General features: G+C 37.8%; 1 long non-coding RNA gene across 1 annotated transcript; it reads left to right on the top strand.

Moving 5' to 3' along the window:
• The first annotated feature begins 1,703 nt into the window (after positions 1 to 1,703).
• On the top strand, positions 1,704 to 15,042 carry LOC145801894 (uncharacterized). Its single transcript, XR_014343697.1, has 3 exons — positions 1,704 to 2,625; positions 14,377 to 14,632; positions 14,761 to 15,042. It is a non-coding gene; the product is annotated as an uncharacterized LOC145801894 (long non-coding RNA).
• The last annotated feature ends 719 nt before the right edge of the window (positions 15,043 to 15,761 follow it).

Below are 15,761 nucleotides of genomic sequence, written 5' to 3'. Positions count from 1 at the left end.
TCATTTTGGCACAAATCCATACATCCCCTGTTTCTTGTGTCTCTGCTCTCATCTACTACCACTGGAATTAGGGTTTCCTTCTTATCCTACAAATTCAGAAACAAAGAATCAACAAAAAAAACCCTACCTAATAGCACAAATTTTTTTGCTTAAATTAACTGGACGAATTCCAATTGATCTGTGTGTTATTGACTAGATCTCAAAACAAGGTTACGTTTCTTTGTTTGATTGTTTTTAATACATTTCGGCCATGTTTGTTTGGGCGGACTGGATTAGTATTCCCATGACTAATAGTCCTAGGATTACGAATCCGTTGGATTATGTATCCTATCTTAACTAATAGTCAAGTTTAAAATAATTAATCCGTACTTCAATTGTTTAACCAAACATTGGATTAATAATTTTATTGGACTATTAGTCCAATCCCAAGCTCATGTCCACTCAAACAAACATAACCTTCATGTTTGGTGAGCATGGCTTCCCTCATTTGGTTAGCTGTATACACTAATGTATTTTTATGGACTTGAGCAGTTGTTTTTGCTGAATTCATTATTGTCTTGTATTGAAGATGCCTGTCTCTCTCCATATACTAATTTTAACTTTTCTGGTTTGTTTCACTACAAGGAAAACCATCCAAGGCAGTTGGCGACTCGTTGGCTTTATTTGGGGTCTGATTCTTCCTTTTTATTTTATGTTCTTTGAGTTTATGGATTTGAATTATTATTTTCTTCTATGCTTTTGGCTGTTACATCTGTTGAATACATGGATTATTATTATTATTATTTTTTTATTTATTTTCTATATGAATTGCTTGATTTTTTTGTCACTTCAATAATTATGATGATGGTTACTTTCTAATTTGTGACAACTACTTGGATTACTGCATGTGCTAATGCTTCAATTAGTTGTACTACTATGTAAGCTTTGGATATTTTGTATTCAATGTTGCAATAAAATTTGTCCATAGCTAATCCAAAAAAGGTTGGATGACTTCCACAGTTCAATTGTTAGCTTTCAATTTCATCTATTTAAAATTTTTTGTTATCACAGAATCCTATTTCTGTTATTATTATTATTTTGTTTATTTTATTGGGAGAATCATAGGATTTTACTTTCACTGGAAAAGCAGTTTCTATTTATATTTAATGTTTTCACAAGCTATGTTTTTGGATTTGTGCAATATGGTGTATATGTTACAGATGCAATATATATATAGGTGTCGCCATGTACTTGAGATGACGGTTTTGAGGCACTGCTTTTACTTGAATTATTAACTGTTTCTAAAGTGGACCCTGCTTAAATTGGCACATATTTATACATTAGAATTGGTTGATACTTGGATAAAGATGCAAGGTGGATGGTTGTCCTGACTGCAAGGAAAACCCCTATCTAGAATATGAACCGTGCAAGGAAAATACCTACCTATTAACCAGAGAAGAATCTCCTCTAGTGATTTGATGAAAGTAATATGAATAGCACTCCAATGGATATAGCACAATAGTTGCATCAAGTAAGAACATCAATATCCTTATGATTTACATCTTTATATTTTGTTTTAAGTAACCTTGTGGGGATTATAATGCATTATTTATTAGTTCAGATGTTGGTATTCCAATGGAGTTGGGGTTGCAAGATGAGTTAGTTTCTGTAGATGTGATTTTTTTTTTCCCTTTGTTTTTGGCCTTTATATTATTTATATTTGTTCTATTGGCACATTAATTGGCTCTTGTAATCTATCTCAGAATCTTCATCTGTATTTAACGTTATAGCTGTCAAGTTCTTGAATTATCCTCCCTTCAATAAACAAATTTAAAAAAAAAAAGAAAAGAAAAAAAGAAATCTGAACTTTCTTGGAAGGCTGATTTCTGTAGAATTATTGAATGCGTGAGCTGATTTTAATTGCTCTTGGGATTGATGCATTTCAGTCATCAAGAAAGTTCTGTTGGCGACAGGGGGGCAATGCAATGGCAATTCAGATATCTTTGACTTGTTGAAGTCCTTTACTTTTCGAATTGATGTAATTTTTATTTAGTTACTAGTTGTTTGTTGAGCAAATGGAGGACTAATGATTGCATTGTCTTTCTTTGGATGAAATGGTACCTTTGTAGGGTTTTGTTTCTTCAGTTTCTTCATTATGAGACCTATGTTATAAAGACTCTTCTATTTTCCCCACAATACCCGTGTCCACCGAATATGACATGGGTAAGAGTGTGGGATATGTATCCGACACTTATTCCCAATTTAGACACTCGGATCCTTTAATTTGTTACAATTTATGAGAAGAAGAAACTCACATTTACTAGTAAAATACTATTTTTAGCCTCTTACTTGAATTAAATATAGAAATTTCATATTTTTCCTAAATCCTATTCAATTTCAAGTATATTTCTGTATAATTTACAATATTTCATCTGAGAGTATTATATAATATGCAATATATGTGTATATGACGCATTCCCAAACCCATAACAATTTTGGATATGTATCCCAAGACTAAGATTTAAATTTATGAAGGTCTGATGCTTGGATACAAACCCACATACTTACCTTCTATGAATTATTGCTATTTGCAGGTAGGAGCTATGTTAGGCGATGCTTTTCTTCACCAATTGCCACATGCTTTTGGTATGCAACAGGTCTCATGTCATTCTTTGGTTACTTCAATGATGCTTAGTTTTTTATTTTTTATTTTATTTAAATGTTTTATATGTACTTCTGATTCTTGGACTTTTATCTATCATTACCACTAAAAAGCTTTGGTTATTTTTATATCAGAAGAAAATTTGGAAATATATGGTTTCTATTGGGCTAAGATTGATTTCATTGATGAAGGTACCATGTTTTCCCCCTTTTAGGAGTGGTGCTCTTGTTTTAAACCCTTGCCTAGTATAAATTTTTGAGAGAGATAATTTACTTGGAGTTGCCTGGTGAGAATTTTAAGGCCATTACTTCTTGTTTTTCAGAGTTTGACAATATGGCAGTATGTCGCCAATTTAATGCTTCAAAAGGTAAATCGTCTGATCATGGAAGAGAGGGGGTCAAGTCTTCCAAGGGTAGGAGTCTTAATGAAAATGTGAAATGGTTGATTAAGTGAAGTTGGTGAGACGATGGATCAAAAGGGGGTATATATCAGAAGGGGGGAGAAATATGAGAGTTGAGGGTAATTGTAGGAAGATGGGATTAGGAATTGAGGAATTTGGTTTCTAGAATTAATATGATGGTCCAGCAAATCAGATTACAGGTAGAAGTGGTTCTAAAATGAAGATTATAAGTTGGAATGTGAGTGTGGACAACAATCAAAGAAAAGGAGAAGTGTGGTAAAGGAGATTTTGATTAGGAATAATGTAGACATTATAATTCTTCAAGAAACAGAAATAGAAAAATTCGATGGCAAGTTGATTAAGAGCATTTGGGGAGAGGTCTTGATGATTTGGGATGAGAGAGTGATTAGTGAGGAGTGTCTGGTCGGTTTAGGATTTAGGAATATTGATAATAGTAAGTGGTGGCTTACGGGAGTCTATGGATTCAATAGCCCAAAGCTTAGGGGATCATTTTGGGAGTTGTCTAGTTTGTTTGGGTTTTGATATTCAAATGTGTTGGTAGCTACTTTAATGTAATCAAAGTAGTTTCTCAAATGCCAAAGGGGGATGAAGTCACGAGGAGCATGAGGGACTTTGTTGCATTTATTTGAGAGTATGAATCGGTTGATCCTTGATTGTCAAATGTTGGTTTCACTTGGTCAAACTGTAGGTGAATTTTGTGTGCAATAGTCAAAGGGATGAAAATAATGATTTGGCTTAACTTTGAATGAGGTTGAGGCCATGTATATATAATATATTCATGATACAATTTAGGAAACAATATAAATAAGGAGAGATTCCTACAATCAAAATAAAAATATTCTAATTCCTATATTCAATATAATATTCTAATTTCTATATTCAACACTCCCTCTCAAGCTGGTGTAAAAATATTCAACAAACGCAGCTGGTCAATGAAAGACTGGAGCAACATTGGTCCCACAAACTTTGTAAACATGTCTACTAACTGTTGAGAAGAAGAGACAAAGGATGGATGCATAATGCCAATCTGAACCTTTTCTCTAATGAAATATATGTCAACCTTGATAGGTTTAGTACGCTCATGAAGCACATAATCAGAGGATAACATAATGGCAGATTTGTTATCACAAAGAGGAAGGAACTGTATCCTCAAAACCCAACTCTGCCAAAATAAACGGAAACCAAAGAATCTCACATATCCCATGTGCTATGGCCCGATACTCATCCTCTGTAGAAGACCTAGAAATAACTGCCTGCTTCTTACTTTTCCATGATATAAGATGATCATCATAGAAAGTACAAAAGCCAGAAGTGAAACACCGATCAGTCCTAGATCCTGCATAGTCAGATCGGTAAAACAGGAGAGCCCAGATTAAAGACCAGCTATGAAGAACAAATTCCAAACCATGAGAAGTCTTCAAATACCTTAAAATGTGATAAACTGCGTCAAGGTGCTCTGTACGAGGTGCATGCATGAATTGACTCACAACACTAATTGCAAATGCTAAGTCAATAATAGTGTTAGTCAAATAAATGAGGTGTCGGCTGGTTTCAACCTGGCAAAAGAGGAAAGGGTTTTGAGCAACAAGCAAAACTTAGACCGTACCTTGATACGAAATAGGGGCTGGTTTCAACCAGGTAAAGAAGGAAAGGATTTTGACCAACAAGCAAAACCTAAACTGTACCTCGATACGAAATGAGGGACTGGTTTCAATTGGGGAAATGAGGAAAGGGTTTTGACCAACAAGTAGAACCTAGACCGTATCCTCGATACGAAATAGGGGGCTTGTTTCAACCGGGCAAAAGAGGAAAGGGTTTTGACCAAGCAGCAAAATCTAGACTGTACCTCGATACAAAATAGGGGGCTGGTTTCAACCGGGCAAAAGAGGAAAGGGTTTTTGACCAAGAAGCAAAACCTAGACTTTGCCTTGATACGAAATAGGGGGGCTGGTTTTAACAGGATAAAAGAGGAAAGGGTTTTAACCAATAAGCAAAACCTAGACCGTACCTCAATACGAAATAAGAGGCTGGCGTCAATCGAGTGAAGGAGAAAAGGTTGTAACCAAATGATTGAACAATTGTAACCAAGTGATGTGAATAGATTGTAGCCAAGTGATGCGACAGTATGATAGTTGTAACCATGCATGACTGATGTAACAAATGGTGCAAATGTGATGGTGAATGCAATAACATAAAGGGTGTGATGTGATAGATGCAACATGCAGTGTGATAAACGCACAAAAGCGGTGTAATGGATGCACAATAGCGGTGTGATGGATGCACAAAAGCGGTTTGTAAATGGAGCCAGGGCAAATTTATTTATTTTTATTTTTTTCTAAATAGGGTGATGTTCTTTCGAACACCAAATATTGAAAAAAAAATTGGAATTGAATGCATGGGTTCATTTCATTCCCAGGAAGCAATTTTTTTTATAGAAAATATCTCAAGAAGCGGTGTTCTGGAAAACACCACATGGGGGAAAAATACTCGGTTCCCAAACTTGTGTTATTGAGTTCATGAGATTGCAGTTGAAGTGGGTTAGAACCTAAACACAAATAAACACAACAATTTATTTTTATTTTTCCTTTTTCTTTTTTCTGTTTTCTTTTTTCTTTTTTCGTTTTTCCTTTCCTTTCCTTTTCTTTTCTTTTCTTCTCTTCCCTTTTTATTTTTCTATTTTTTTTCCCTTCTCCTTTGTTCCGCCACTGAGGTATCAAGCGCCTCTCTTTTTCTCTCTTCTTCCTCTTCTTCTTCTATCGAGCACTCTGTCTGGCTCCCGCGATTTCAATAACCTGACGCCTAAGTGACACAGCTGGCCTCGATTCTTTTGTCATTTGTCTTGACCCATTTCCTTTTTTTTCTTCCTCTCCTTCGTCTTCTTCTTAACCGAGGCCTGGGAGAGACACATAGCAAAAAGTCTGCAAAATCAATCTGTGGCAGCTCAAGCTTTTCTTTGACATGGCCTCCGCCTATGCTCTCACCCTTTTCCCTGACCTTAATGACACTCCAGTGGAGATACCAAAGCCTACTTAGAGTACCCTTGTCACTATTTTCAACTTCCCTACAATGTCAGTCGAGCAATTGTTGGCAACAAAATCCGACATTGATGCCAACTCCCACACACTGAAATGGTGTGTGGAGATCGTGACTACGATATCCAATTTGTCGCACCGGTTGTAGAGTAGAACGAATGAGCTGTAGCAGCTAAGTGCACAACTCTCCCTTTACCAGCATATGTACTAAGACGCTCGATGCAAGATTAGTCAGCTGAAGAAGCAGAACAAAGAATTGAAGCGGTGAGCAACGAATATGGCCAGATCAATAGCCCCTAGTGTTCCTCATTCGATAGCCAATAGGGGATGATTTCCTTCGGAAACCCTGTAAATGCCGAAGCAAGGTCTTCTAGGGCCTCCCCCTGAATGAACATCTTCTTTTCTTTTCTTTTTTTCTTTTAATTTTTTTGTTTTTGTTTCTGCTTAGGAATTGAGCACCAATTTATAGCTTTAGATGGAATTTTTTTTCTTTTTTTTTTTTTTTGTGAAAATATCTTTTTTCTTCTGTAATGCTTTTATCGAGGTTTTTTCCCTGAAGTTTCAATAAAATGTGTTTTGTTTTGCACATCATGGCGTGAATAGCACAGCGCTTGAGCATGAAAACACTTTGTTTCTGAATTTGAAACTGAGAATGATTGATTTTGAATGAGTTCTGAATTGGACATTGAGCCTACAACTGACCAAAACTCAAAAAATGACTCAATGAAAGGAAAACAAAGCAAAAGTAACATAAACACACCTATTTACATTTGCTAGAATGAAAACAACTAAAAACAAGACTCACTGTTGAGCCTACACAAATTCTGCAGTTTTTTGCTCTTGAGAGATCACATTTTAGCAAGCCAAATGAAATTTTGTACGGTTGGATGAACAATTGGCCGGCCGGTTGAAAGATTAGGCAACACACCTGGAGGCAACTATATATCAACCGGTCGGCTAAAGAATTGTACGGATGACTGAAAAATTGTATGACCAAGGTAAAATGTAACCTTGGTAACAAAGACTTCCGAGAGTGCGGGAAAAAGACAGGAGACCTGACTCAAATGTGTCCCTAGTTCATCACTTTAACTTTTTCTCTTGGTTTTCTGGTAAAGAGGTTTTAATCAACATGAGAGTTAGATTAGTATGCTTGTTTGACTCTCTGTTTTGGAATCACGTAAGCCAAGCTATGAGTATTGAAAATTTTCCCTTTTTGGATTTAATGAATGGTTTGAGCTTTGCAAAAATGGAATAATTTTCGAGAAAATCAGTCAACTTTATTAAAAATCATCAAAACTTGTTTTCGCAAATGGTCACTACCCGACCAACATGAAATCAACCCTTGAGATGCACAACCTCAAATCAAATAACCTAAGTAGGATACACTGAATTAACACTTGATCTGTCTTGCAATTGAATTTATCATGAAGAAGAATAAGACAACCGAACCAAATGAAGATAAACCAATCAAACATTTATAGGACAGCCGAATCAAATAAAGATACACCAATCAATCATGAATGAGACAAGCAAGTTGAAAATGGTTGGGGGCCGAACTTTTGAATGAAATTGCCTACGTATCCCAAAAATAGGAATCAGGCCTTACGTAGTTCACGGGTAAGGCTTACTCGGATATTAACACTCATTTTGTGCTCTAACTTTTGCCAAAACCATCTTTTTAGGTTTTCGACGTTGCGAGCTTTCTTTTCTTTCATTTTCCTTTTTAAATTTTTTTTCTTTTTTTTCTTGGTTGCACTAGCTTTTTCTTGGGTTGCCTTTTTGGGTTTTTAGCCCAATAAGCTTCTCAAGGATAGTATTTTTCCAGCTTGTCCATATTGATTAGTTGTAAGAATTCCAAGCCATCGAAATCTATGAGAATGACTGTTTTGCCTGACCAGATAGATTTGATGATGTAGGGATCTGAATTTGCCCCTAGGGTTGTAGATAAGAGCTCGAGTGTCCTTTAGCGCTAAGTCTTCTTCTCTCAAATTCCGGGATTTGACTTCTTGTTGAATGCCCTGGCAATCTTGCGCTAATACCTTGTCCTTAGCATTTACCCCCTATGGGCATAGGTCACTTTCCAACAAAAGGTTCCAAATGTCATGATACCTAGGGGTTTTCATCTTAAACATCTTCTGTTGCGGCTATCATTTCGTACGCAGGCGCATACCTCTACTTTATGAGGATTGGACGCATCCTGACCCCGATCGGTATATCCACCATTAAAGTCAGGGTTGCCAAAGCATCGGCGAACCGGTTATTCTCTTTGACTAGGTAGGTGAATGTCAATTTCTCGAACCTCGGGATCAGAGTCTCCAAAGTCTGGTGGTACACTTTCATCATTGCTTCCTTGCTTTCCAGTCTCCATTAGCTGGAGAAACGACCAAGTTTAAATCTCCAATCACATTCAACCTTATTGCCCTTAGTTCTAAGGTCACTTCCAATCCGGCTATGCAAGCCTCATACTCTAGTTGATTATTGGACACTCTGAATCAAAGTTTGAAAGCTAATAGGTTAGGCTCATGGTCGAGAGGGATCATATGGTGTACAATCTTAGGATCAATTCCAGGTATGTTTTCGTAGGACCACGTAAAAAAAATATTTTTGAAATCTTTTAATAAAGCAACTAATTGCTCACACTCCTCTAAAGACAATATGGAATCAATCTGAACCAAGCGAGGATTCTTCTCAGTACCCACATTAACTGAAACAATTTCATCCATTAAGGGCTTAGCACGCCTTTCTTCCTCTCGGTCAATTAAATTTTTCAAAACTCGAAGAATTTCTTCCTCTTCGTCTTCATTAAAATTGTGCAAATTTTGGTCAATGCAATGAATTAAAGGCATAGAGAATTAAGCAGAAACTACTGCATCTTCATTCAAAACTTCTGGCTCAATGGTTACAACAGACTCCAAAGAAAATGAAAAGGTAGACCCAGACAGGATAGTGGTGTCCAGGTTATCACCCCTGAAATCACCAGACTTCGACTCGCTAGACTGACTCGAGCCTCATTCCTACTCCATGGACTCAATGGACTTAGACTCGGACTTAACATCCGACTTAGAACTTAAAATGAAACCATTCTCAAATTGCTAGTTGAAGTACGGGCCATCCACGACGTCTAGAATGAAATTCATGCAATCAACAGGTGATTATTCCTCGATCACAAAAATGGTCACATTAGCTCCCAAGTTCACTGGTCCACCACTAGTCTCAAAATCTGTCACAAAGTCAGCTTGTGTCAGACCCAGAACTTCTTTCGTGCTGTCCTCCAAGTTGCCATCTCTGCCTCGGCTAAGATCAATATTACGATCTACCCACTCTTCATCACTATAAAAAAGTTGATGGTCGAAAAATACCTCAAACCTGGGAAACCTCTTCTTTGCCAGTTGATCAATCCATGGCAAATAAAAAGCCATAAAAAGGAAAATCCATGCCTAAGAGAATATCATCCAAAATATCCAGATTTGGCTCCAGATCATCTTTTCTAACTGCCACCACAGGGTTTAGGGTTTTGGTTGGGTTTCAAGTGCATTCATCATGCACAAGTTAGTGCTTTCCGGGATGAACACTACAGGCTTGGGTAGATGAGAAGGTGTGATATATACACTGGGTATGTAGGTAAATGGCAATGTATGGATAAGGTTGAGGTTGGGAGGTGGTGGTGCACGATCATGGGGTGGCAATGGATTGGTGGTGACATTGGGCTTTTGTGGTCAAGGTGGAGCTATGGCTTTGTTGTCAATGAGGTCTTGAATTTCATGACTTAGGCGAAAGCAACAATCGATGTCATGACTGTGCTGTTGGTGAAAGGCGTAGTATTTGGTAGGGTCCTGTCTGGCTAGGAGAGGATTAGGAAGAGGTTGGGGGTCAAGGAGCTTGAGGTGCCCCTTTTCTACTAAGATTTTTGTGGCATGGCTTGGGGACATATGGAGAGGATGAAGGATTTTATTTGGAGGTTGGGTTGAGTTGACTGTTTGTGGGCTAGCATTGGCTAAGGGATCAGCTGTTTTGGCAGTGGTGCTGATGACTATGTTGATTTCTGAGGGTATGGAATTGGCAACTATGCTACTACTGGGAGTAGCATTGGAACTGCGAGTAAACATCTTTCTCACGGTCTCATTTCCTTCCACAATGATTCCTTGTTTTATAGCATCTTCTAGGGGTGTGCACAGATCCGCGTAACCCGACCCACCTGACTGACCCGACCCACCTGAGAGAGATACGGGCGGTTTTGAAAATGTCCACGGTAGGCTGCAGATTTTGAAGAGTCAGTTTTTCGATTTTCAGTTCGGATGACGGGTCTAAATATGTTGAATCCTTCGAAACTGGCCCGACCAATTATATTCAAATTTAAATATGATAGCCACGTGTGGCGTTATAGTGAACTTTGAGAGTTAATACTTATCTTTCCAACTACACTCACCTTCCCAATTCTGAGCCTTATCAAATCAATTCTGGAGCCTTATCAAAGCAATCTCACTTATCAAGAAAAGAAGAGAAATGGTCTCACAATTTTCCAAAAGTCTCTACAATTTTTCCCACTTACTCTCCCTCTCTACTGTCCATACAATTTTCGAAGTATAAAAAAATATCTAGACATCTCTCTCTCTCTCTCTCTTTACTGTGAATACATTTTTCGAAGTATTAAAAAAAAGTCTAATACATCTCTCTTCTCTACATATTCTCTATTTTTTTTTCTCTCTAGCTCTATTTGTTCTGCATCTCTCTCCATAACCATCCCTCTCTGCTCTCATTATCTTTCTCATGTCTATCACACACGGTAAGCCCTACCTCTTCTTTCATAGATCAAATTAATGCAACAAAACTCCTTTTTTCTCCTTTCTTCGACCTTCCTCTGTTTAATGTGCTGGACAATCAAGGAGTTATTACTATGAAGGGTGATGTAGATCTACGATACCAATTGCCATAAGTGGCGGTGGTGATGAGTGGCGGTGATGAGTTGGTGGCATGGTGGCCACTCTGTTCTATCCTCAAGTTTTTCTAAATTTTTTTCCTCTGAAAATCAGTATATATAATACATGTATGAGTTTGAGAATTTTTTTTTGAAATTTCAACATTTTCGAAACCGACCTAGCCGACCAAAAAATCGAATGGTTTGAGTCGGTCGATTTCGAACTGTAGTTCGGTCAAAGACGGATGAATGAGTTTCAAAACCGATGGGGTCGGTTCAGTTGCCGGATTAAGGATGAACCCGGGCCGAACCAACCTGTGCACACCCCTAACATCTTCAATTTGAACCCTAATCTCATGGAGGTCTTTGAAGTTGAAGAGAGGAGAACTATCATATTCAGCAATGATCTTCCATGTAGATTTCTAACAACCATACAGACTTGATCTTTCTCCAGGGGTCGGTTTGTCATCATGGCTATTTTCGCCCTTCATCTTGTAATGAATGCCACAAAGCTCTCATTCGGCTCTTGGCAGGTTTTCTCCAACTCCCGAGTGGTTACTTCAACCTGGGTGTTGTAGGAGTACTGAGTAATGAAAGCCTCAGCTAACTCCTCCCAACTTTGTTTCACTGAATCCTTCAGCTTGGCATACCAGATGGCAACTACACCCGACAAAGTTCTCCCAACATAGAGAACTCTTGGGTTTCAGGATGTCCGAGAAGAGACGAATGTGAACCATAAGGTCGTCGGCCCCACCAAATCTACCTATGTGCAGCATCTTGAATTGCTCTGGCAATCTTACGGCCGTCTCCGTGTGCCCATCCTCAATGTCTGGAATGGAATTGATCCCTTGTGACTTCTTGAACATTTTCTCCAATTTGGCTATCTTTAGCATAGCCGGATCAAATTCATTGATGTCCAAGGGGAAAAGTCCTTCTGCTGGCTATGCAGGAACTTGAGATCTTCTTGCAAGTTAGGGTCTTGAAGTTCCTCCATTGGTGGAGGTGGATTTGGAATTGGATGAGCAACTGGAGGTGGGTGAGTAGTAGATGCCCCAGATGGCCATTGCAATCCGGCGAGAGCTTCACCATGGGTGGCAACTGTGTTGTTAATAGCGTCCATACTCCGTTGAAGAGACGAAAGCATGTATGCTATATCTATTGGAGGTTGGGCCATCACAAATTCTGGCAAATTGAGTGGGGATGATCTGGGAGATGACTGAGGGGTGCTCTGAACTGTGATCATCTAACCCTTCTTACAATTGGCGACAGAGAAACTAACACCACCTACCCGTGAACCAAATCTGCGATTTTACACAGTCTACTAGCGCGAGTCCATAGAACTTGGGGGATATTGGACCGTTCTGAAGCTATAGTGCTACAACTACCTAGCAAAAACAAACACGAGACCCCCAATTAGAATTTCAGGAACATTCTAGCTCAACTGATTACTGCTAAATCATTGTATGCCATGCTGAAAAATTGAACTCAACTCCCACAAACTGATATGCCTGAACCACTGATCTGATTTTGAGAACCCCTGTCTAGATCCCATACATAGCATATAGCAGAGAACAAACACCCCTATGGGGGGTAAGGTTACCCTATCCAAGCTTTGAAATGATCTAGGGTTTCACTATTCAAACAAGCGGTATCATCACATCCTAAAAATGGGAGAGCATCATGTCCTAAGTTAGAAGTTGCTATAGCTTACTATATGTACTGGGTTAGTCTGGTAAAAAAAGGGTACCTCAGTAAAACACGGATATACCCACCCTTCCCGACACCTATAAGTGAAGAGAGGATCAAGCAGTATGTTGGTGATCCAGATCCAAGGTGTGGGGTTCCCACCATGACAAAGCCCATGTCCAGCAAGCCATCTAGGATATCAGATAGCAAACATAGGGACTTAAGTGCACCAATGCATGGAATGCAATGAATATATAATTAAAAATAAAACTCATATCATGGAGTTTGAGTCAAGGTTTCTTAGTGTTCCCAGCAGAGTTACCAGAAACTGTTGCATGTCCGGCGGATACTTGAGCGCGCTAAACAGTTTGGACCCTTGATCTTTTTGATCTAGTCTCACGAGTGCAATGTGAAACATAGATAACATTCCAAATCCAACAACTTTTATAAAAAAATCCATCTTATTGTAAAACCTTTGCCAGAAATGGATTACATCACCAAATTTCAGAATTGCCACCTAATCTTTTGGGAAAACTAGGAAACCCATGACTTGTGCCAAGTCCACTGTTCGTCATAACCAAAGATGCCTCGGTTCGGAACCTTAGGTATGAAGGGGGAAGGTCATTAATTAAGCACCCCCTCTCACCCCGATCAAAAGATTGGCCTCTACTAAACCATGATATGAGTTTTATTGACTTTATATGTTCATATTCCAATTATTAATAATGCTAAAAATTACTATATGAAGCAATCAAGTATAGACTATGTCATTCATTTTAGAAAAATTTGATTTCATGTATTTTTGGAAGAGTTTTGAATAATGCACAACTCACAAGAAATTGAATTCACAAATATGAAAATTGATATTATTTCAAATTGAACGACACAACCTCCATTCATGGGCATTCATAGAGATGTATCACTTAAGCAAATAGCCGCATGATAAAATGCTATACATAATAAGAAAAACACACACAAGCAAGATTCAATTTCAGACGTATACCACTAAAATTGAGAGGGGAGGTGGGGAAGATCATGATTGGGGAGGTGAGGTTCAGGGGTATGGTTTGACGGGTAAAGAAGGGAGCTAGCGTCGGGTTGCAGGGAGGGAAGGGGAGGCCGCTGCGCACTGTGGGGAGGGATGGGGAGATGTTGCCAGAGATGATGGTGCGACGGTGGTGGCGGCGCCGAAGGTGGAGCGGTTGGGATGGATGGGGGTAAAGTTGGTGTTAACTAGGGTGCTCAAAGAAAAAGAACAAAATTTGAAAGAAATGAGATGTCCAACAACAAATTTGGGGTGCATTTAGAGGCACCCAAGTGTAACTCACAAAGTTGGACTTGGTACATGTGTGCAGTTCGTGATCTTTACCCAGGACATTCATAGTGTGATTAGCATGATATTAGACACTTCATATTATTAGTCCACATGTTAACATAATTTATCTCAAAGGAAATATTTGATCTAAATTTTGTTTAACATATTTTTGTTGTTTGTCATCAAGGATTTGCCATGTTGGCGTAGTTATTTTTTGTCGTTATCAACACCACATTAGAATATAATCATACTTTAGGCAACACTAAATCTTATATCTCATTCTTAAAAACTTTTCATTTTTTAATTATAAATGTGATTAAACTTCCCTTTCGGTGCTATATCTTTTTGTTAAACCTGCTTGTGCAGATAGGTGATTTTGGAATCTTGGTAAGATCCGGTTTCAGTGTCTCGAAAGCTCTCTTTTTCAATTTCTTCTCAGCACTGGTGGCACTAGCAGGAAAAGCATTGGCTAGTATCGTCTCAGCATGGCATGTTGAATCCTGTTTTTTTTATTTATTTTTCAATCCCAAAACAATTGAAGAATTAAAAATCATGTTTTACTGTTATTGTCACACATGCTTTAGTCATGGGCCAAGATCCAGGACAATCATCTTTGATTGAGGTAAAAGAATCTTCAAGAAATGATCCAAGCAAGCGCATTTTGGCGCTGAGGGTATCATATGCATGCATTAGTAATAATTCAAATATGTTTTTGTTGTTTTTATTTTTGTTTTTGTTTTTGTTTCCAAGGATTCACCGCAGGCGGGTTCGTGTACATTGCAGTTGCCAGAGTGCTGGCAGAAATGAACAATGGCAGCAACTCAGCAATAAAAAGTACTGTAGTCCAATTAACCTCATTGATATCTGGAATGGCTGTTACACTTTGTATATCCTTGTTGAATGAATATAAAGCACATTCTAATGTGTTTAGTGGCTTTAAAGATCAATGTAATCTAAGTTGTCAATCAACTATTTTCAAGGTCGATATCAATTTTTATTATTTTGCTAAATTTTATACTGTGTCATGTACTTTTAGTAATAGATATTACAATTTTTTCAATCAAAATGTCTATGTTTTTTCCTTCTTCTTTTTTTTTTTTTTTTTTTTTTTTTTTAATTTTAATATTTGGTTGCAACTTTGAAACTAATGTATTAGTAGTTGTATTGGTGGTGGTGGTGGCGAGTTAATGGATCAATGGCAGTTCTTTTAAGTGGTGCACTAACTTTACTAACAAACTAATAGATCCAACTACATAGAATGTTGACAAAAAGAATAAATAAATAATAGTTTAACCTGAAGGTATTCTCCCTTTTGACTTTATTTTTCTTTTGTACCAAATGCTCTGTGGTTTTTTGTAGGTGGTAGAAATTTTAGTAACAGGATATTAATGCATTTCATTAACTGAAATTTTGTATAATTTTCTTGTATAGCATTATTCATTTTGTCTGCAACCATTTTCCTGTGCAAAATCGGTCTTAATTAGTAGAATATTTAAGAGAACATTTCTACATAAATATCAGAATTTTCGCAAGAACTTTGATTGCTCAAATTGCTTTCCATAATCTCAACAAACTGTTTTCCTCTATAGTTCCAACCATAACCTCATAACCTGAACCAACATTATACTCACCTTTTGTTGATGAGTGCCAAGTCCAATACGTTGCATTTGTAATTGAGATAGGTATGCTCACAATGATATTAGACAGCTTATAGCACGACATTGCAAAAGTCGGTAAAAAGTGTACACAAT

This window comes from Camellia sinensis, chromosome 11 (assembly GCF_055761805.1).
Source record: "Camellia sinensis isolate YWXY chromosome 11, ASM5576180v1, whole genome shotgun sequence".
In the NCBI taxonomy this organism is placed as follows: domain Eukaryota; kingdom Viridiplantae; phylum Streptophyta; class Magnoliopsida; order Ericales; family Theaceae; genus Camellia; species Camellia sinensis.
Note: the sequence above shows the minus strand (reverse complement) of the source record. Positions and strands in the feature narration are given on the sequence as shown.